This window comes from Diceros bicornis, chromosome 27, assembly GCF_020826845.1.
Source record: "Diceros bicornis minor isolate mBicDic1 chromosome 27, mDicBic1.mat.cur, whole genome shotgun sequence".
Taxonomy (NCBI): Eukaryota; Metazoa; Chordata; class Mammalia; order Perissodactyla; family Rhinocerotidae; genus Diceros; species Diceros bicornis.
Genome location: NC_080766.1, coordinates 26,243,908 through 26,267,632, shown reverse-complemented (window position 1 = coordinate 26,267,632; position 23,725 = coordinate 26,243,908). Strand labels below are relative to the sequence as shown.

Here is a 23,725-nt window from a genome sequence, read left to right as displayed (position 1 = left end):
AAATAAAGCTGATCACAATTAGCCACAATTCCCTTCCCCAGACACTTTAAGATAATTGCAACTTGAAACCACATTACATTAATCGAAAACTCTAATGGAAATGTTAGGAACATTGGTGTGTTATTAAAAAAAGCACTTTGCATTACAGTATGCTATTGTATGGTTTGGCATCACAGGGAAGTGTTTCCAGAGGTAGTTCCACTTGTGCTTCAAATTGGCACCAGTCTTTACTTATTGCAAAAGTTAAGATTATTATGTTTCTTTATGTAAAACTGAGTCTGTACATCCTTCTGATAGACCAGCTGTAGAAGGAGTATAGAAAAATAGGTGGATCGTGACTTACTCTTTCGGTCTTTTTCAGAGAAATGCGCACACACACACATACACATGGAATTAGATGAAGTGGACAGTGAGAGACTGTAGAACAAGGTCTTATTCTCCTGGGGCCTGGGAGAGTCAATATAGTACATCTTGGGATGGACAACTCACTTGTTTTTGACAGTCTGACTTCTCATTCCTATTTTTTGACAGTCACACTAATCTGAAAAAATATAGTGTGCATTTTATGGTATTTGAATGGAAGAGGTAATTCTAAACATTGGATGATGTGTTTTTTATTTATTTATATATATAACACTTCTAGCTCCCAGATAAATATTTATATCAGCAATCAACATTGAATTTTTTGATGTAGATTTGCTGCATTCCTCCTTGAGTATTTATGGACATATTTAATTCCGGACAAAATGTTGGCAACAGGATGTCTGATACCAAATGTATGAGAGTTTTTGGAGAAAAAAACGGTTCTGTAATTTTTTGGTTTTTGTATATTCATTTACCATTTGGTTTTGCCTCCTGCAGGATCTGATGTCTCCTGAAGAGAGCCAAGTGGTCAAACACAATGTTCCACGGTGTGACAATCAACCCAGCAGATCCTAGGACAGAGATTTAGATGTGACATCTGTTTGTGAGCTTTGTTATATGAGTCGATTTTTAAGTTAAACTTGATTCTACAAACCATTTTTTGTCCAAAAATTATCATTTCATTCAATGTTGCTTTGGGTAGTTAATTATGGCAATTTTACCGTATACTTACTGCCTAAACTGAATATGGACAATTCATCTGCTGAATGTGAATCTAATATCTTGAGATAACGATATCAGAACATAAGTTTTTCTTGGTGCTGAAAACACTTTTTTCACTTCAAGATTCAGATTGCAGGAGCCCTTTGTATTTCCCTAGGAGGCAGAATACAATTCAGATCTATTATTAAAGTCTTTTCTCTTGTTGTTCTTCTAATAGTACCTCCTCCAAAAAGCATTCTTTGATATTTTTATGTACATCTTGTACATCACAGCCTGAAGAGTCTTTTATTAATATAATACCAACTCCCACTAAACCAAGCACCCCAAGGGCAGAGTCTGGGTCTTATTCCCCTGTATCCAGAGTGTCTCATTCCTTGAGAGTGGCTGGTACATTCAACCAGCTCACCGTTTGCTAATGAATGACTTATGTTTTACTTTCATTTGGGCACTTTTTAAATGTTATATTGGCTAAAATATAACTATATTACTAATATATTACTGATAGCACATCCTCCATAACTATTTTTGATTTAAAGATAAAACAGCAAAAGTCTAAGTATAACACATTTTCAGGGAGGGAAGCCCATTGGATGCTTCTGAGAATGGTCTACTCACTGATCAATGAACATTCATTGGAAGACAGTAACACATTTTAGGCCAAGCCAACATACTGAAAATGACAAACAGTAAGTTAGAAGTAACATTTTTTATGTCATTAAGATAATATATTAAAGAGCTCTGGGATTGCTCTACCTAGAAATCTCTTAATAAGTGAGATAGTAAATAATTTGTTTTTTAGGTCACTTTGATTTGGGGTTTTGTTTCTTGTGCCCGAAGCCTCAAAAATGATAAATTTGTTTAACGTTTTATATAGGAACTTTTTACCAACTTACATTTGAATACTAATGTCTTTAATTCTATGAAGGGCTATAAAGGCTATGTTTAAATAATAATTTGTAATTGTCTTACTCGTAATGTGGTGACGCAAGCTTTAAAGAGTCAAGCAGTAAAAATGATGTCAAGAACTCCTTCTTAAGAAAATACTATGTGGAAAAAAAGGAAAAGCACCATGAATTTGCTAAATTTTATTACCTAGTCAAGAGAGAAGATAAAATTAACAGGAATATTTCTCTCTGTATTGTTTCTGCTAGTCCGTAAGTACAGCCCTACTCTACACACACACACCAGAGCTGATAACTATGAATCATGAGAAGGTTGCTTATAGAGATTGACATCAACAAGATGGAGGAATAAGAGGTTCTCCACTTGTATCCTCCATCAGCAACCGTAATATGGCATCCATCCATTAATGAGAGTAACTTTGTGGGCACTTTGGGATCCAGGTAGGGGACTGTGAAATTTTGGTGGAGTTCAAGACTGAGGAGAGCCATTTTTAGAAGCTAGGCCAGCACTCAGCTGGTTGACTTGCTGACTATGGTCCCAGCTACAGACCTGGAAATAGCTTTGCACCTCTGAAGACTCAGCTATAGCCCTGTTTGGCCTTGGACCTATCACCAACACTGTATCCCAGGAGGCCTGGGAGGAGTCATATCCCCCCATGTCTTGAGTAATAGGCACACAAACCTTGGTCTTGGCTGTGGACCCGGAAGTAGGAGACTTCAATAACACACTTTCAACATTGGATAGATCATCCAGAAGGAAAATCAATAAGAAAACAGCAGACTTGAATAACATTTTAGACCAAATGGACTTAACAGACATATAAAAACATTCCATCCAACAGCACCACAATACAACACAATCTTGAGAAAGAAAAACAAAGTTGGAGGCATCACGCTTCATGATTTCAAACTATATTACAAAGCTATATTAATTAAACAGCATGGTTCCTGGCATCGAAAACAGACACATTGACCAGGAATATAATCAAGAGCCCAGAAATAAGCCCAAGCATAGATAATCAACTAATATTTGACAAGCGAGCCAAGAATACTCAGTGTTGGAAAGATAGTCTCTTCATTAAATGGTCTTGGGAACACTAGAAATTCACGTGCAAAAGAATGATATTGGACCCCTATCTTATACCACTTACAAAAACATACTCGAAATGAATTAAAGACTTAAATGCTAGACTTGAAACCATAAAATTGCTAGAAGAAAACATAGAGAAGAAGTTCTTTGACATTGATCTTGGCAATGATATTTTGGTTATGACACCAAAAGCAAAGACAATAAATGGAAAAATCAACAGTAGGAGTAAATCAAATTAAAAAGCTTCCACATAGCAAAAGAATCCGTCAACAAAATGAAAGGGCAACCTACAGAATGGGAGAAAATATTTGCAAACTATATATCTTATGAGGGGTTAATATTCAAAATGTATAAGGAACTGATACAACTCAATAGCAAAAAACAAATAACCTGATTAAAATTGGGCAAAGGACTGAAATAGACATTTTTCCAAACAAGGCATACAATTGGCCAACAGGTACATGAAAAGGTGGTCAACATCACTTATCATCAGGGAAAGGCAAATCAAAACCGCAACAAGATACCCCACATACCTGTCAAAATGGTTATTATCAAAAAGACAAGAGATAACAAGAGTTGAGAAGGATGTTTAGTAAAGGCAATCCTTCTGTGTTGTTGGTGGGAATGTAAATTGGTACAACCACTGTGGAAAACAATATGGAGCTTCCTCAAAATTTAGAAATGGAACTACCATTTGATCCAGCAATCCCACTCTGAGTATATATCTGAAGGAAATGAAGTCACTCTCACAAGAGATATCGGCACCTCTCCATGTTCATTGCAGCATTATACACAATAGCCAAGACATGGAAACTCAAGTGTCCATCAACAGATGAATGGAGAAAGAAAATGTGATAGATATAATACAATATATTACCCAGTCATAAAAAAGAAGGAAATCCTGCCATAAGTGACAACGTGGATAGGCATTATGCTAAGTGAAATATGTCAGACAGAAAGACAATTGCTGTATGATCTCACTTATATGTGGAATCTAAAATGTCAAACTCACAGAAACAGAGAGGAGATTGGTGGTTGCCAGGGACTGGGTGGTAGGGGAAATTGGGAGATGTTGGTCAAAGGATAAACTTCCAGTTATAAGAAAAGTTCTTGGGATCTAATACACAGCCTGATGAATGTAGTTGATAAGGCTGTACCATATGTTTGAAATTTGCTGAGAGAGTAGATCTTAAGCATTCTCATTATACAAAAAAGTAACTATGTAAGGTGATAGATGTATTAACTAACCTTACTGTGGTAACTATTTCACAATAGATGCATATACCAACTCATCATATTGTACACCATAAACTTACACAATGTTGTCAATTATATCTCATTAAAGCTGGAAAAGTACATTAAAAAAGAAGGTCACTTATATGAAAGAAAAGAAAAACAATGTCTTAGGAATTTTTTCCCCAAATTAATTTCACCACTGATATTTTTGGAGCAAAGGGCCTCACTGAAAACCAGAAGTTTCTCTTACAAAAAGCCACAAAGAAGGAGTCATGGATGGAGTAATAGATAAAGATAACAAAACATAGCAAACAAGACACAAGCTATTATCCTCATGAAGAATAAGAGATCTGCATCTATGAGGCTTTAAAAGCAGGGAACACATATATGTGTGAAGCAGCCAATTATCAACAGAGGAAGTGGATACAAGAATATGGAGACTGGAGGTGAGTACAATCGCATCACATGTCATATCAACCATATCTGGTCCTGAAAGAACACTAATCCCTTCTTTTGTCCTATCAATAGCATCTTAGTGAAGTAAACAAATATATTCATACAAAGAAGGCAAAGAGGGAGGTTTTTCAGCAATACAGGACCGTGATTTCTGGACTTAAGACTATCTCAGATCAAACTCGAGCTCTGCAATTCCTAGTGTGTCATTGTGAGGATTAAAAAAGATGATGCATTTAAATCGTTATACTTGTAGTCATTCCTTAAATGCTAATTATCATCCTTCTTGAAAAAGTTGATAACACTTCAATAATTAATCTCTAATATATTCATCAGAAAGGTAAATGCATAATTATAAATGTGATAAAGGATAAAAATAAAAGTCTTATGGTTTTCTATTGCCTGTGGAGTTATAGATGATCACCTGAGAAGGTGGTTATTGAGTTGATGACAACAAATCAAGGAATTAAGGACAGGGAGAAGGTATAAAAATAGCCTAGGGAACTACCTGTGCAGAGACCCTGAGGGTGGAAGGAGATGGCATTGTGCAGAATTTTGACAGCTGTAGGGGAGCAGTGTTAGCGTAGGTCATATATCTATGTATGTATATATGTATGACTATATTTTCAATGAGAATAGGATCTTGTTAGTTTTATACCTATGAGAGTAGTGATCTATTACACCCAACAACTAGCACAGATTGTAGCAGAAGCTTTTCCCTCCAAAAATACTGATTGAAATATAATTATGCACACACGTGCACACACACATGCATAAACATGCTTATTACTTAAGGCAAGACTACATGAACATTTAGTAAAACAAGGGCATTTGGCTGCTTATTTAAGATGAGACGTGGTTGGGTACATGGGATAGAAGAAGGTGCAATCAACAAGGGACCTGTGTAGGTTGGTCATTTAAAGATGACCGAGGTAAAAGGGAATTTCTAAGAAAATATAAATATAATGACAGTAAATACTATATTTTTCAACTTTCTTTAATATTGTATACAAATTTACATATTCTATTTTATAAATTGTTTACCTATATAAAGGAAGTATTATTTGTGGGCTGGATTTGCAAGTACTAAGATTTTAAAATGCCCATATTGGTAAAAAATGATTTTTTTTAAATGGCTGCTGAAAAGAGGCAAATGAATTGATCTCTGGGACCAGTTAGCACATGGAGCTGAATAATCTTTAGCTGGTTTTTGTACATTGCAATTAACATTTTGTAAGCATTTTAAGTTAGATGAAGTCCTTCTGTGTTGCTGTTCTAAACTCCTTTTTTTTTCTTATTTTTGGCTAAGCCAATTATTCTTAGTGAGTACTGTTGAGTAAAATGTATCATTTCTCTTGGTAAAGAAAAACACAGAGAAGGGGAACAGAAGACGACTTGTCTCCTACTTTATTCTGTTAGATAGTGTTTTACACTCCTGACCCTACACGTTTGGCACAGGCAAGTTTATTTCATGTGGTGGTATTTAAAGATTCGTCTAAGGGACAGAGAGTGCTTTTTATGAAATAAGGTTAAAAATTGTTCATTTGAATGATATTACATAGAAATCATTTGCTTTTAGATAGTTGAAGTTGTACATATGTAATATTCCTCCTAAATTGTTACTCATAAAAATAAATGGAATATAAGTTTGTGTTTAGGAATTCCATGAATATTTATGTGTAGTATTACAAGAGAATTTTACTACTTTTGATTGCAGAAAAAAACGATTATGTTTCTAATCTTTATTCCTTGATATCTGTTTTGTATAGGCTATTTTGGTAAAATAATATTTTCTGTAACATATGTCAGGATATAGAAAAGGTAGAGCTGATTATTAAAAATAAATTTGCAAGTAGACTTGCCATTCTTATTGCCCTAACCAAATTAAAAAAAAAAATCTGAGAATTTCAACTGATATTACAGCAAACCAAACAATATACTATCCAATATTTTTTATGTGGTTTCTATAAATAATAGATAATGCAGAAATATTTTAGGAAGTTTAAATACTATTGTAAAGTTAGTTCAAATACTATTTTTTAATAAATATAAATGGTAAAAATATAAATGTTATATATAGCATATATGTGTTATTTAATAAGCTTTTGTTTTTTCTGATTGATACAACTAAATTAAAATTGCAAAAATTGATGCAACGAAATGCATAAAATGCAATAAAATATGAAGCATGCTGAACAAATCATTTACTTGTTTTAAGATACATTGTTATGGGGCCTGCCTGGTGGCGTAGTGGTTAAGTTCGCGTGCTTCTCTTCAGTGGCCCAAGGTTCGGGGGTTCAGATCCCGGGTGAGTACAGATGCGCCGCTTGTCAAGCTATGCTGTGGCAGCATCCCATATAAAGTAGAGGAAGGTGAGCATGAATGTTAGCCCAGGGCCAATCTTCCTATGCAAAAAAAGAGGAGGATTGGTGTCAAATGTTAGCTCAGGGCTAATCTTCCTCACCAAAAAAAAAAAAAGAGAGATACATTATTATGAGAGTTATTGAAACCATTTAAACACTGATTTTATTTGCTCATACTTTCCAAAAAATAGTCAACAAAATTATACTGCATTAGTGTTCTTAAAATAATGAAAATATACTATATTTGCACATAACGCAATAGATTCTAGGATGCTTTCTCATATATTTAATCCACTTCTATTTAAATCCTTTATCAATCTGCTAGGAAGATATTAGTCATTTTACATATACAGGAACCAATGTACAAAGAACCTCAAGGCCACATAGCAAATATGTGGTAAAACTAGCACGTGAAACTATCTTTTCTTATAGCCTTGATTGCTTCCAAAAGTCACTTTATATATATATAATGAGGAAGATCAGTACTGAGCTAACGTCCATGCCAATCCTCCTCTCTCTCTCTTTTTTTTTTCCTTTTTTGCCGAGGAAGACTGGCCCTGAGCTAACGTCCGTGCCCATCTTCCTCCACTTTATGTAGGACGCCACCTCAGCATGGCCTGACAAGTGATGTGTCGGTGCGTGCCTGGAATCCAAACCCAGGCCACCAGCAGCAGAGCGCATGCACTTAACCGCTACGCCACGGGGCTGGCCCCACGTCGCCTATATATTTTACAATATGTTCACAAATATATTACTTCTATATTAGTCCATTTGGAAATATGTTAAAAAATGGGAAGGGCCAGCCCAGTGGCATAGTGGTTAAACTCGCACACTCTGCTTTGGCAGCCCAAGGTTTGTGGGTTTGGATCCTGAGTGTGGACATACACACTGCTCATCAAGCCATGCTGTGGCGGTGTCCCACGTACAAAATACAGGAAGATTGGCAACAAAGGTAGCTCAGGGCTAATCTTCCTCACCAAAAAAAAAACAAGGGGGAGGGGATATTGTCTGATATAGTGGATCAGAGAGTGAGTTTTGGGATGCAACAGATGTGTTTCCAATTTGGCTCAATTACTTCCAGCTAAATGATCCAGCACAAGTTAAATAATTGAGGATAATAATGAGATACTTTGCAGTTATTCTTATTTTATTAATTTTATTGCTTATCCATCTCTGGTTTGAAAAACATAATATAGTATGATTGGATAATTGTGATTATCCTAAGATTCATTATATTAGTCTGCTCAGGCTGCCATAACCAAATACCACAGACTGGATGGCTTAAGCAACAGAAATGCATTTTCTCACAGTTCTGGGGGGTGGGAGTCAAGATCAAGGTGCCAGCAAGGTTGGTTTGTGGTGAGGCCTCTCTTCCTGGCTTGCAGACAGCACCTTCTCACTGTGTCCTCACATGCTTTTTCCTCTGTTGTGCAGGTAGAGACAGAAAGATCTCTGGTGTCTCTTCCTCTCCTTAGAAGGATACCAGTTCTAGAGCATTAGGACCCCACCTTTAAAACGTCTTTTCACCCTAATTACCTCCTTAAAGGCCCTATCTCTCAGTACAGTCTTGTTGGGAGTTAGGGCTTGAGCATGAATTTGGGGGGCCCACAATTCAATCTATAACATTCATAGAAAAAAATTAGATTAAAAGAGTATATAGGTAACATCATGGACTCAAACAGTATGGCTAACAGATTTGGAAGAAAATGTGCAACTGTATTTATTACAATTTGCTCATTCATTTTTAAAACAAATATTTCTTGAAGCATTTGCTATATGCTAGGCTATCTTCTAGGTGCAGGGAATGACACGGTTAATATTTAACATTTCCACCCTACCTCCCCTAGGTTTTAGTGAGGCTAAACCCACTTCAAGAAAAAAAGGGAGAAGAGACAAATTCAGTTTTGCTTTGTTTTTTGAAAAATTATGAGTAAGATTTCTAGGGAAAGAAGCAAGGGTGAGCCATATATTCTTCCTATATAAAAGGACATGGGGTGGTTGTAATTGGGCCTTACAGCATCCTTAGGATGTTAAATGGTATAGCTACCGTGTATTTGTCCCTGATTCCTGCTGTGGGTAAGAGAGTTATGGAGAAGTATTTCCACGTGGAAAATTACTATTTTTAAAATATTTGTCATGTTTAACTACAAATATGGCCACTGTGAGATTATTACTCTATATTTGATAAAAACTGTAAGGAGAAGTAGAAATTTTAATTACAATAACTACATTTCCAAACTATAGTTCTTGTAGTTATTAACTTTTTCTCTGATGAATAAAAGAGGCATTGAGGTTAAAATGTGAGAATAAGATTTTCTATTTTGAACTCTCACTAACAAGTTATTACTTTTTAAATGCTAAAATTCATTAATTTTTTAAAAGCTAATATCAAGTAAGTGAGAATATATTTTGGCTATACTTCTTTTTAGTACAAAAAAGAATATTAGGGGGCCGGCCTGGTGCTCCGCTGCAGCAGCCTGGGGTTCGCCGGTTCGGATCCCGGGCGCGCATCAACGCACTGCTTGGCAGGCCATGCTGTGGCAGCATCCCATATAAAGTGGAGGAAGATGGGCACCAGGGCCAGTCTTCCTCAGCGAAAAAAGAGGAGGATTGGCAGATGTTAGCGCAAGGCTGATCTTCCTCACCAAAAAAAAAAAAAAAAAAAGAATATTAGGGATATAATTTTAGAGAACATTAGAAGGTAGATTAGTGGTTCGTACTTAATTTTAAAAAGTGGCTTATATTCCTCAAATGTTAATTTATTCAACATATATTTATTGATTACCTCCTGTGGATTGGACATGATTACAGATATGATTGCAATAGTGATAAAGAGGGAAGACAGGGGCCCTACTTTCATGAAAATTATATCCTATTGATGGTGGTGGAGGGCAGAGAGATAATGAACATATAAATAAATAAAAGAATACTAAGAAGTGTGATACATAAACGCCACTGTGAAGGTAAGGCAGGATGATTTAATAGGGCAATAAATGGAGTGTCTGATTGCATTTTTAGATAAGGCTTGCATTAAAAAGGGACTTTTAAGATGAGACCTACATAACTAGAAGCAGCTTGCCTTGTACAGATCTTGGAAAGGGTTTTTCTGGGATATAACTGCCCTAAAGCAGACACAGTTTAGCATGATAAGGGTGGAAAAAACCACAAATGTGTAGTAAAAGGAAATATTGTGGAGATGAGGGTGGGGTGGTGGGAAAGTCAAGAACCAAATCAAGTAAGACGTCATAGAACAAAGTAATGGATCTGGAGTTTGTTTTCACTGCAATAGGCAGACACTGAAGTGGAAATGACATAAGGGGTGTGTGTGTGTGTGTGTGTTTAAGTTTCCTTGAGTACTTAGTGGATAGTGGATGATAGAGGGGCAAGAAATAAAGTAGGAAAGACAAATCTGGATGACATTGCGGTGTCCAAGGTGAGAAACGATCATGTGTTGGGCTAGTGCTGTCATCATACAGATGGTAAGAAGCCACATATCTTAGAGTGAGTCTGCACAAGCTTTCTCACTGGTTGGAGGGTGCGGGGTCTCTTAAAGAATGATTTGAGGGTGTTGCCATTTACCTAATAAAGACAATTGGGTGAGGAACAGTATATGAGCTGGGAATTTGAAATACGAGTTAGAAGTGTAGAGGTAAGGTCATGCTGGAGATAGAATTCTGGATGTCATCAGGATAGAAAGTGTTTTAAAGCCGCATCACTGGATGACATCATCTAGAAAACAAAAGTAGATAAATAAGAGGTCCAGAACCCAATCTTAGGACGTTATAGAATTCACAGTTTTAGTTTTTCATGTATTCATTTTCAAATTCAGCCTTACATTTTCTAACTTCTCCGACCCAGGCATTCCAACTATAGTCCTAGCAGATAGAAAGTCCAAAGGTCAATGACATTAAGCTGCAACATTTTCACATCCATGAAATCTATCTGTCTACCTATATGGACACCTAGAGTCTTATTTAAAATATGAAATGGCTGCTTTCTGCATTGCCCCTACACAGTTTTTGGTAGCTGAATTTCCTAAATGACAACTCCAGGCTAAAAATAAAATTTTCCAGCAATAAAGGTGGAAGCTGCATAGCCTATTACAACCTAGCCTCAAAAGTCACTGTTGTGGACTGAATTGTGCCCCCTCCCCCCAAATTCGTATGTTGAAGCCCTAACACCTAATATGACTAAATTTGGAGATGGGGCCTTTAAAGAGTTAATTAAAGTTAAATGAGGTTATAAGGATGGGACCCTAATCCAATACTAATCCAATATGATGGTGTTCTTATAAGAAGAGGAAGAGACATCGGGGGTGCCTGAGCACAGAGCAAAGGCCACGCGAGGACACAGAGGGAAAGCAGCTGTCTGTGAGCTAAGGAGAGGAGCCTCAGCAAAAATCAACCCTGCTGCCACCTTGATTCTGGACTTCCAGCCTCCAAAACTGAGGAAAATAAATTCCTGCTATTAAAGCCACACCACATGGCATATTTTGTTATGACAGCCCTAGAATACTAATCTAGGAACTTGGCTTAACTTCTGTTATACTCAGTTGGTTCAAGCAGTTACTAGCCCACAGGTGTTAGGAAAAGGCACTCTTAATGAGAAGACTGCCAAGTAATTTGCAATCATGTTTCAAAGTCACCACATACTATTGGCTTTTTGTTGATATTAGATCTCCCTACTCTCTTAACTTATATTTGGACTCATGTTATTGCCTGTATGTATGGAACTTTGAGTCTAATCACTTGTAATCTTTTGTTAATGTAACCCATGGTGACAGGTTTGTGATAATTATTACCCTGTGATGACATTGCACTGGCAGACTCTGAGTTCTATGTGTTTACTTTTTTTTAATTGAGATATAATTGACATATAACATTGTGTAAGGGTAAAGCATACGACATGTTGGTTTCATCCATTTATATGTTGCAACATGATTACCACCTGAGTGTTAGCTACAGCTGGATCATGTCAGGTAACTATCGTTTCTTTCTTGTGGTGAGAATATTTAAGATCTTGTTTCTCAGCTACTTTGCCTTAACCACCATGTTTGTCCCTACATGTCTTTTTGCAATAGAATGTCCCTGCTTAGGACAAGTAGAAACCTTCTGGAGATTTTACTAAAATTAAGTTAGTGTTATTTGAAATCTCTAGTATCAATGTCTTTATACCTCAACTCAATCCTCTCAGTTTATTAGTTTTTCTTTTCTTTTTAAAGCAGCTTGGATCTAAGAACAAATAAGCTCTCCATTCATTTGATAAAGCATTTAGAATTAGGGTAAGGGTTCAGTACCATGAACAACAACTTAATATTTTAGAAAAATTCCTCTTGGCTGCTATCAAACGAATTATAGGCAAATTCAAGAGATTGGACTTCAAGAGAAATAAAGAAGATGCCTCTCTTGCTTTTCAAAGTCTCTTTGTGTATGCTAGTTTTTTTCTTTTTCTGGGAGATATTTCATTTTTTATTGAATTTTTAAGTCATGAATGGCCTGCTTTTCTGCTTATATTTTCCTGTGAATGTTAGTTTAATGGCCTGGTAAGAAAAAGAGTCACTTCGTAGAGCATTTAAAAGTGAAGTTTAGTGAACACTATAGATTTTTAAAATTCCTTCTCTAATAGGAGCCAATGTACAGAACAGCCCTTTTGGTTTCTAGATTTAGTAGAGAAATTACACCCAAATGAGGTATTCTCCAACACATTACAGAGTCAACACTAACAACTTGATGTTTGTTTATTTCTGAAATTCATTGCAGACGTATCCAAACAAGCTGACAATCAATAAGAATTTTTTCTTTATTACCATCTATCACATTAAACTAAGTGGGGTTTCTACAAATTAAGTGAAGTTTATCTACTTCTAAGTATCATCAGACTTCTTTTTTTGCCTTAGCTTGAGTTGGTTATCGGCAAATTAAATGGATCTGAATGAAAAGTATATTCCCTGAAGAAATAAACATCATTCCCATAGAATGATATAGCAGAGCACTGGAGAATGAAGAATATTCATTAAAAATGAAGCACCCTGTGAATTAGATGGAAGAAAAAGCATATTATATTTTGAACAGGAGGAAAATAGCACTGTTTTTCTACATCAAACAGACCCTCAGTCAAAATAGTATCACATATCTGGCTGAGTTTGGGGCTATTACCTAAATGGAAAGAAAATGTATTTGTAAAAGATGTTTTGTATACCAAAATCTGCATTTATATATTCTGTAGATAACATTTACTACTTAGATTCCATGGAAACAGATGCTATCCAAATGCATAATTCAGTAATTGTTCATGGAATAGGTGAACTGAGAGTTTTTATGTCCATGATTGGAGTTTTAAAATATAATAAAAACAAGCATCTTCCATTTTCCCCTCCCAGAGTGTTATGCATTATCCTACGTAGTTCCCCCCTAGCTATAATTCCAACCAAGTACTTACATTTTTGGCCTAAACTTTGGTCTTAACAATGTTGGTAAATATCCTCACAAAAGGCGCGTAAAGTGAAATTGACTGAGTCAAATGTTGTCTCTTTATTAACATGGTCTACTTCTGCTGTCATACTTTGTTTCTGCTGCTCATATTTTGACAATTTTACCTTGGGGGACAACTAGAGGAACTGTTTCTGTGGTAGAAGGGAGAGATGGTAGAAGGAGACTCTATTTGTACCTTTTCTGTTGGCAATGATATGCCAAGTCAATGAATTAAATGTGAGCTTAGTATTAGGATTAGGGGACAGAGAAAAGGGCACCAGCAATATCTACATCAGCTAAGAAAGGGTGGAAACTACAGAATTACACATAAAGTAGTCCCAATCCTGGAAAGGAGGTCAGAAGCCACAATTAAGGGAGGCATAGGTATCATGGCGCTTAGGAATTGGGACTGAGGCCAAGTTTATAACATAATAAGGATGGAGATAAGCTTTGAAGGCTCCAAAGAATCATTTTTCTTAGCTCTGTAGGAATTATTTCATTGTAGCTGTCCTATTTACTTGTCATATGTATCCTACTGCTTGATGCTTTGCCTAAAGTTCTCATTCCTGCTCTTTTAGTCTCTCCCTAATTTCCCACCTCTGCCACGGTGAATTCTGAGACTTGCTGGTTCTTTATGTTTCATCTCCATCTACAGGCTTGTTGCCTGCTTGAACCGCCTGTAACAGTTTGCTGCTTTTTTCTTGAGTATCTCTCCAGCTCATGATACCTAATCTTTCTTCAGCTGATTTGAGTTATGCCCTTCCTACAACTTTTACTCTGACTCAACATGGCCAGCTTAGGAAATGGGCTAAACCATTGCTTTCACCAGACATACACATGTATAAACACTCACACAGTTCACTGACATTATTCCTGTGTAGTTCACTCTAGGGTCTGCTGTAGCTTACCTTCAGTTTATTGTTTCCAAGATATGAGTTTCCCAGCATACTTGAAAATGTGCATATAGCTTTTGGTCTCCTTTGGGGTCAGCGAGATCTTGGGCTCATTCCAATCATCTTTTTTCTTAAAGCATCTGAGGTTGGGGTAGAGGGTTAACGCAGTGGTAGAGGGTGGCTTGCAGCAAGAAAGCAAAGTGCATTTACTTTCAGTTTCCAACGTCTCATTCAAACAGCCTCCTAATGTGCCCACCAGAAGCCCTATATCAGACTTGAGGACATCATTATTGACACTGCTTATTTCAGGTTTGAGGATTCCTTGATTCAACAATGACAGCCACACTGCTTTCTGTCTTGAGATCAGGGAGTGTGCTCCCTCTGGGTGACTCAGGTTTGGCTCACACAGCTGTGATCTTTTTCTAGGAGTATACGTTAATCTGGAGAATCTGCTGTCCTCTTACTAAGATAACATCTTCTAAATCCTTGCCAGGTTTCTACATAAGATTTTTCCTGGGGAAAACTCCTGGGGAGTTTTCCAGGGTAAATATGGATGAACATAAGACTATGTCTAGATTGCTCTGTTGAACATTCTCCAATGGGTCACCATGACTGTCATTATACACCCAATCTGAGGCTGTACGAACTTGAATACCAGTCATTGCCTCATCTATAATTTTCCCATGAGAATTTGTCTCTTTTAGGGAAACCTCCCCAAGAGAACCAACGCACCCTTATAGCAGCCAGGATGTACTGTACAGAAAATCTGGGACCTTTAAGTGTCACCTCCCAATAAATCTATGGAGTGTGGGAGGGCTTGAGCCCTAAGGAGTCCCAGCTGCTGCCATTTTTCCTTTATAAACGTTACACACTTTGTCCCTCTTCTCCCAAAAGAGCTGGTACAAGTTTGATCACTTGCCTGGTTTCTGCACATAGCAGTCTTGAATTCCCCCCTTTTATGTTCAGTGTAGATGTGCATCTCTGTAACTGCAGCTGAAAGTGTCCAGATTTTCTGCCTACTCTGGACAGATCTTAGTGTTAATTGTTACCATGTGGTAGGCCAGAGGAAGATCTTCAGTTGGTGCGTAGGGCTCCCTCCTCAGAGGAGAGGAAGCAAACCCAAGACATTGATAAGTCTTTGCTTCTGTTTCATGGTGCTCAGCTTGCAACCATCTGTCCCACTCCTCCTCAGTTGTAGGCAATAAAGTGAAGGACCATTTAATCTCTCTGTTGACCATACTATATTTTTACCTTTGTCATTTTCACCATTGATTTCCACAGATTTCCCTCAAATCCTCTTAATCAGTTTGCAAGGCCTTCATCCTTCCTCTTCCAGAAAGCCATGTGTCTATCTATATCACATGTTCATTGTCAAAATTGTCAAAACTATGAAGAGTCTAAGATTTTATCCTACCTATAAACTAATTTATGGATGCTGTAAATTGGATATATATTCTGGTGTACAGACATGTAATTTTCACGGATATACAAATTTCTGTAATTTTTGGAAGACATCATATAGATGTCTTCAGCCTATAGACTAGATTGATAGAATATAGATAACGAATTAAGTTACAACTTGACGGCATTGTCTTCTTGGCACTGATATTTAAGGAAAAGTAGGTTAATCTATCAATGTTACAATTTATAAATTATATGAATTGGAATAGGAATACATGGATATATTTGTATGCCAAACAATACATATTAGGTAGGTCAAATTCACAATAAAATTAAGCTATTATTGAATTTATTTATAGGAAAAGAGCCTGAGCCTTATAAAAAATAATGCAAAATTCACTTATGACAGATATCTAATGCTACTTATTCAGTAGTTTTCTATAAAATAATCATACCTGATATTTTCCCAGTAATAACTGCTTAAAATTGGTTATCTTCTAGCAAGCAAATGATTAAGTGTATTCAAATTTCTCCATAAAAAATGGAAACCTGTTTTTAAAAAAATGTATAACTATGTATAAAAGCCTTTATTGGACAACTGATAAAAGAGGATCAATTTTATTTGATGAGCTGTCTGTTTGAAACTATGCCTACGGAGGCAGAACAGTTTCATCAGAAGCATTAATAAAATATGTTACCCTTTGGTACCTGAAGATGAAAATGTAGTAGGTCTGTCTTCAGAGAAACAATTCAGAAATCATCTGGTGAGTTAACCAATTATTCGCTTGAAGACATTTTACCTACTTAAATGCTACCTAAGAATTTCCAGAGTATTACTTTTGGGAAGTAAAATGCTCCTCTAGTGTATTTGTCTTTGTTTCTTAAATGAAGAAAATTAGACTTAAAGGACGCTTTGATAATGAATCTAGAAGATGAATGCAGTGCACTGAGTTGAATTTGCACTACGTTATTTACATTCTTACTAGAGCAAGTTTTGCTGCAATAAACATGTTTGTATCTTCCAAAATAAAGCATATTAAGTCACTGAGTCTCTTGAATGCAAACATAGAAGATAAATTAAAATTCCAAAGTAATTATTAATGATAAGTTCCATGGCTAACATAGATATTTCTTTATTTTTTCTGGTGGAAATGCAGAAAATTCAGTATCAAGATATTTGATGCTTGGAGCTATCATTAAAGAGGCGGCTGACTTCCTAGAATATCTGATTCCGTTTCAATATCCTTTGGCAACTCTTATCTCAGATTCAACCCATGGCATCTGAGAGTGGTATGTAATCATTTTATATAGCCAGAGAAATAGAAACAACCTTGAAATAAAGGCCAAAAACATATTAATTCATGAAATACCAATATGTTAATGAATACACATAGGTTTCTCCTTTTATTTAGCAAATTTTGAATTAGTATCTATGATCCTTCTGTTCTGCAAAGTATATTTTGGAATATTATTTTATGAGATTTTGAGGAGGCACATCTATTGATCATGTTAATTATTTATGAAATCATGCTATAATTATATAGCAATCACCCTTTAAGGGGCTTAGTCAAAATTTTGGCTATATTTTGGATATAAACATGTTCTCTAGATAATTATTATTATTTTTAAATTATGATATTGTCTTCCTTCTTTTGGATAAAATAAATCTTCTAATGTAAAGAAAGCTGACAGCACATTCTGGCTAAGCATGTTCGTGTGTTCAATCTACAGCATGCTGTATACTAAGTGGGCACTGATCAAGTGTTCTTGAGAAGAGGCATTTTTGGAAAGGAGAGAATAATTCTTGAGAATGTCTGGCTTACTTTGTAGAGCGCTGCCAGGAAGAGGACTATACTTGAAGGAACAGAGGACCTCTAACCTGTGGGAAACCTGCACTTCTTCTCCAACCCCAAATACTAAATTAGGTCTAGAAAACTGGAAAACTCAATTATTTATTCTATATAGCTGCATTCCTCAGAATTCCTGTGTTTTTAGTGTTTTATATTTTTTAATCACAAAAAACATGACCCAAGTTTAAGAAGCCTCAAGGCAGAATCAGAAACATATATTTATTCTACATGTCTTGAAATGCTGTTAATCTACAGGGAAAAATAAAAGAAAATGTCTTCTTGGGTACTTAGTAAGCGAAGATGTTCTTGCATGAGAAGTGCCCATGAAAAGAAATTTGTAGTTAATGGATATAATGCTTATTTTAATAGATAAACAATTTCATACTCAATAAAAGTAATGCAGATGCATTTTGCTCTTCCTTTACATGTTGAGAATGTACAGGGTCATTACAGGTTCTGTGACGGTAATAATCACTTGCTGAAATGAAAGCAGTCAAATGTGCAGCTCAATAGTCATTGTTTTATAGTTAGCCATTTGTTTTTTCAATAGCAGTTTACAAAGCATTTTACTATTGTGTTATATTTTACTAGTGGATTACATAGAATATTTTCTATTATTCCTTTGATATTAGCATTAAGAGCTACTAATATATATTAAATGCCCAGATAATATTAGGATTTCAATCCGATTTATACCAGTTTCTGCAATTATATTTTAGCTGAATGTGTTACATAGTAAAAGGAAACTTGATATTGGATTTCCATTTGAAATGAAGACTTGACTCTTAACCTAAATCATGATTAACATGGCTATCATCTAGTTATCAAAAGGTAGCTAATAAAATAGCTAATACAATGCTTATTTATTCACCACATATTTATTGAGGGCTTAATATGTGTCAGAAACCATCCCAGACAGTGACCGTGTACCAGCGATGAAAACACAGAAATTCCTTCTCTCACAAGAGTCAAGCAAAGTTTTACTGAAAGAAGAAAATTTAGCCAAGACCCGAAGGAGATCAACCTTTGAGCCACATGGCAATGTGAGAGGAGAGTTTTCATGTACAAGGAAAACCAAGATCAAAACCGAGGCAGACATGTGCCTGTTGGGTACAAGAATGGAGTCAGTGTGGCTTCTAAAAAAATAAGGAGGGGAGGCAGTACTAGAGAGAATAAGTTAAAAAGAGGTAACAGGGATCAGATCTTATAGGACTTTGTGCATAATCACAAGGACTTTGACTGTTACTATGTATGGTTGGGAAACCATTGAATGGTTTTGAGAGACAAAATATGCCTTCTGCCTTAACTGAATAATTCTTGCTGTTGGGAGAGAATAACCGGAGAATGAGGGCAGAGCAGAGAGACCAACTAGGAGGCAATTGAAATAAAGATGATGGTGGCATGGAGCAGGGTGGTAAAGATGGAAGTGATCACATATGGGCACGTTTTCAGAATATGTTAAAGGTAATAATAGGATCTGCTGACGTATGAGACATGAAATAAGAGATACAGAGAAAAGAGAGGGAAGCTAAAATTTGCTTGTTCCTACTTTAATTTTCAGCTCTTTTAGAAATGTATTCAAAGCTCTTGGAAGTTGTACCCATGTCACATTCCTACAAGTTATCTTAGACCTGTGCATGCTGAGACCTGAATAGGGTTAAATGTCCATTATCTCTTCCCTGGTCAAGTTTTTGTTTATACTCCTTAAGGGTGTCCTCTCAGAGGGCTGTGGTTGTGAACCCAGCAGCCTTCCCCTTTCCCCTAGGAAAATTTTAACTTGTATGGGAGATTTAGTAACAAATACAAATTCCTTTTTATCATCATCTCTTCCTCTTTATGCATCTTTATTTAAACACATCATGCTTACAAAATGCTAGTTATTGTATCTAAGATATGTAAAGCTTTATCACTTTATTTAGTTCTTATAGCAATGCTTTAAGGTAAGCACAGTAATGATCCTTAATTTATAGATTATAAAATAGGAACAAAACACTTTGAGTGACTCACCAGGGTTACTCAGCTGAATTTCAGATGCTTTGGGAAAGTCCACGCTGTTAACTTACTTTATATACCCTATGCCCTTTGTATTTGTTCAAATTATTTAGAAAATTTCCTAGGCATCCCATACACTTCAAACAACCATGACAAATAAAACTAACATAAGAAACTTATCATGTAAATGCATATTTGAAATTAAAAATAAATTTTAGAAGCTTATGATAGAACACCCATAATTTTAGGTTCTTGCCCTTTATACTTGGATGGAATTAATATGAAAATGAATATGTTTTTTGATGTTGCATATACTAAACCAATAATTTAAAACTGGCCCTGAGATACATAAATTCATGTATCAGTTCAATGGCCATGTAGCTTATTGTCCAACTGGGACAATTTGGAGTGAAAGGGGATAGTATTGATAATTATGATAAGTATTGATAATATTAGGACAATAGGTGTAAATAAGGATTGTCCTGGGCAAACTGGGCTATCCAGTCATCTTAGTTATGAATCTATGCATATACAATAGAACGGATTTGTTTTTTTGACATAAATTGATAGATTCTCTAATTAAAATAATTCAAGTTTTCTAATAGTATACAGTACAGTTTTGAAAATGCACCTTTTCACTTTACAGAGGAAAAAATCTGTTACTCTAGTAAACTAATATGCATAATTGTAAATTGTTTCTGATTGTCTTGTCAGACTTCCTACTATTGTGATTGTATTCATTATTCAATCATTGTGTCGGGAATAAAAGCAAATCCATGGAACAACACACTGTGAGATGAGAAAATGATTTACAGCTTTGAAAATCATGGCTTCAAGATCTCCTTTATGTTTATTTTCTCAAATGGTCTCAGCTTTTCCCCATGTTTACATTAAGGCAGAGAACTGTTAGCAGAGCCCTGTGGTTGTGGGTAAAATAGTATAGCTATGTAAATAGATGTGCTCTTTTTCTTTTCTTAGCAATGTGATCCCCAAACTCAGGCAGACACTTTTCCCTTCACTGCCATTCCTGGAGAGTAGAATGTTCCAGTACATAAAGCCTGACTCTGATCATGTTATTCCCCTGCTCTAATGGATTTCCACCACCTACAATACAAAGTGTGACTTCTTACTCTGATTGGAGGCTATGTATTATCTACTCCTTTTCATTGATTCTAAGATACATATTTTTCCCTCATTTTAGCATCCGTGAACCTGAGAGGAGAATCACATTCACAGTTGGTCTGGCAGCAGTTGTGGTGAAACAATTTCCTGACTGCTGTCGTTGAACTTGGTTATAACTGCTTATATTTTGTCATCATCTCCAGTATCTAAAAAGACACAAAATATATTTTTCAATTGATATAACATTTCTAAGTGATAGAGAGTTATTGTATCATACTTTATTTGGAAGCATGATTTTTTTTTTTTTTTTGCTTAAAAATCGTATATAAATCAATGATGCATCTTATAATCAATATCTCTTAAATTTGGGGGAATACCAAAGCTTGCAGAGTTCATTCCAAAATGCTTTTATTCATATACCTCATGCCCTTGGAATATTACCCTACCTTACAAATGTCATAATAACAATATCAACATCAGATACTGCCTGATGTGATGGACTGGGGAGAACACAGCATAATTTCTATGGTGTACATTAGACAAAATCAAATTGATGGGAATTCTACGCAATAATTGACCAGTAATATTTAATAATTTAAAAGTCATGAGACAGATTGAGAAATTACCCCCAATTGGAGGAAAATATGGAGACATGACAACTAAATGTAATGTGTGATCCTGAATTGGATCCTGGGACTGAAAGGAAGCTAATGACACAATTGGTGAAATTTGAATACAGTCTCTAGATTGGTTAGTAGTATTATATCAATGTTAATTTGCTCTTTTTGATAATTGTACTTTGGTTATGTAAAGCATTGCCACTTGGGAAGCTGGGTAGGCAAATGGGCTCTGTACTTTTTTTTTTTTTTTTTTCTGTGAGGAGATCAGCCCTGTGCTAACATCTGCCAATCCTCCTCTTTTTTTGCCGAGGAAGACTGGCCCTGGGCTAACATCTGTGCCCATCTTCCTCAACTTTATACGGGATGCCCCCACAGCATGGCCTGTCAAGCAGTGCATCCATGTGCGCCCGGGATCCGAACCGGCGAACCCCGGGCTGCCATAGCGGAGTGCTCGCACTTAACTACTTGCGCCACCGGGTGGGCCCCTGGGCTATGTACTTTTTTAGCAACTCTTTTGTGGGCATGAAATTATTTCAAAATGAAAAGTTAAAAAATAAAAATATGAAAAAAAAAGAAATAGAAGTTAAATTTTAGAAAGTGACAAATGTATATCAAGAGTTTGATTTCATTGATTGAATTAAGAAAGTAGAGAAGTTAGAGAATGTGGAGATGATGGATTTAGAGAAAGGAGCTAATTGAATAAGCAGACTATGTGGTCACACATGTAATGCCATTTCCTGAATATGGGAATCTGTGAGTGGCTACTACACATCAGGTATCGTTCATGTTCCTGGGATTGGGTCACTAATAATGTGACTCAATGAAAGACTTTAACACATGCATTCATTTAAATTACTGTACACATTTATTAATATAAAAAAATACTTGTCGGAAAGTAATCAGTATTTCCCTTTTAATCCTATTTAAAGAGGAATTTTGAAGATTAACCTCTAAAAGGGAACATTGTTAAGAGATGGTTGGGCACTTACACATATGATTAACAACAATTAATGGTGTTATGATACAATAATTAATAACAATTAATAATGTTGTGATGAGCTAGGCCTTGTGATAGATGATCACACTAAATATAATACAGACACAGAACTGATTTTTCATGGTGAATTAAGAATACAAACAAATCAACTCAATAAATATATTTGAATTAAGCCTAATGGGGACACAAATAATTAACTCCAAAGACAAGAGAAGTTAGGGATGAAGATATTTTTTGAAGGGTAGAGAATTCTAGGTTGGCACTTAATTACTTTGAATTAATTAAAAATATTTTTCCATTATCATCTGGCTTCCATTGTTGCTGTTGAAATGTTAGTTGTAAGTCCTAAGACTGTAACTTTGCATGTAAAATATCCTTTACTGCCCCACCCCATGCCCCCTGCCTCAACTTCTAGCTCTTTTTAAGTTTTTCTCTATATCTCTGTTAACAGTTTTATTGTTTCTTGTTGTTTTGTTTTGTTTTGAAATCTGGTGTTCTTTTAATTTCTTACTTAGGATTTATTGTATTTATTGTATCTGTGGCTTTATGTTATTTCCAGTTTTTGACAATTCTCAGACATAACCTCTTTGACTACTACTTATTAATAATTCTGTCTCACCTCTCCTCCTCTAGTTAAATATATCTTAGAACTTTTCACTTACTACATACACTTTCACTCTATTCTACATTTTCCTTCATTTTACCCCTTGTACTTTTGTCTGGATGTTTACTTCTCATCTACATTCCTGTTCATTAACTTTCTCTTCACCTGTGTCTAATCTGCTGTTAAATGCATACACTGAGTTCTCACGTTCATTTTCTTTTTGGTTCTTGAATACATATTTGTTTACTTTTTATAAACATGTTTATCAAAATCTATATTTAATATCTGTTTTCTTTAAGTCTGTGTTTCCTAGTGGGTTTCAATTTTCTTCTGATCTTCTGGTATGTCTGATAACTTCTGATTCAGTGCTTGATAGTATGTGAAAATTACATAGATAAATTGAGACTCAAGATAATGTTTATTTTTTTCAAGAAATATGTACTTTTGCTATAAGGAGGGAATGAGGTTAAAGGCATTAGTAATCTCAGATTCACTTTAATCTAATTGGGGTTTGAGATCTTTTCAAGCTGGGCTTTAGTCTATGAAAAAACTGATTTATACCGTGTTCACCTTTATTTATAATGAGCATGAGTAAGGGCCTCAGTTGATACTCTGGTGTTTACCAGAAAAATGTATCCTTGTTGTG

At 35.7% G+C, this 23,725-nt stretch overlaps 1 long non-coding RNA gene across 1 annotated transcript; it reads left to right on the top strand.

Moving 5' to 3' along the window:
• Nucleotides 1-814: 814 nt before the first annotated feature.
• LOC131392790 (uncharacterized) lies at nt 815-18,332 on the top strand. The gene is made up of 3 exons (XR_009215784.1): nt 815-911; nt 17,052-17,184; nt 17,725-18,332. It is a non-coding gene; the product is annotated as an uncharacterized LOC131392790 (long non-coding RNA).
• Nucleotides 18,333-23,725: the final 5,393 nt, after the last annotated feature.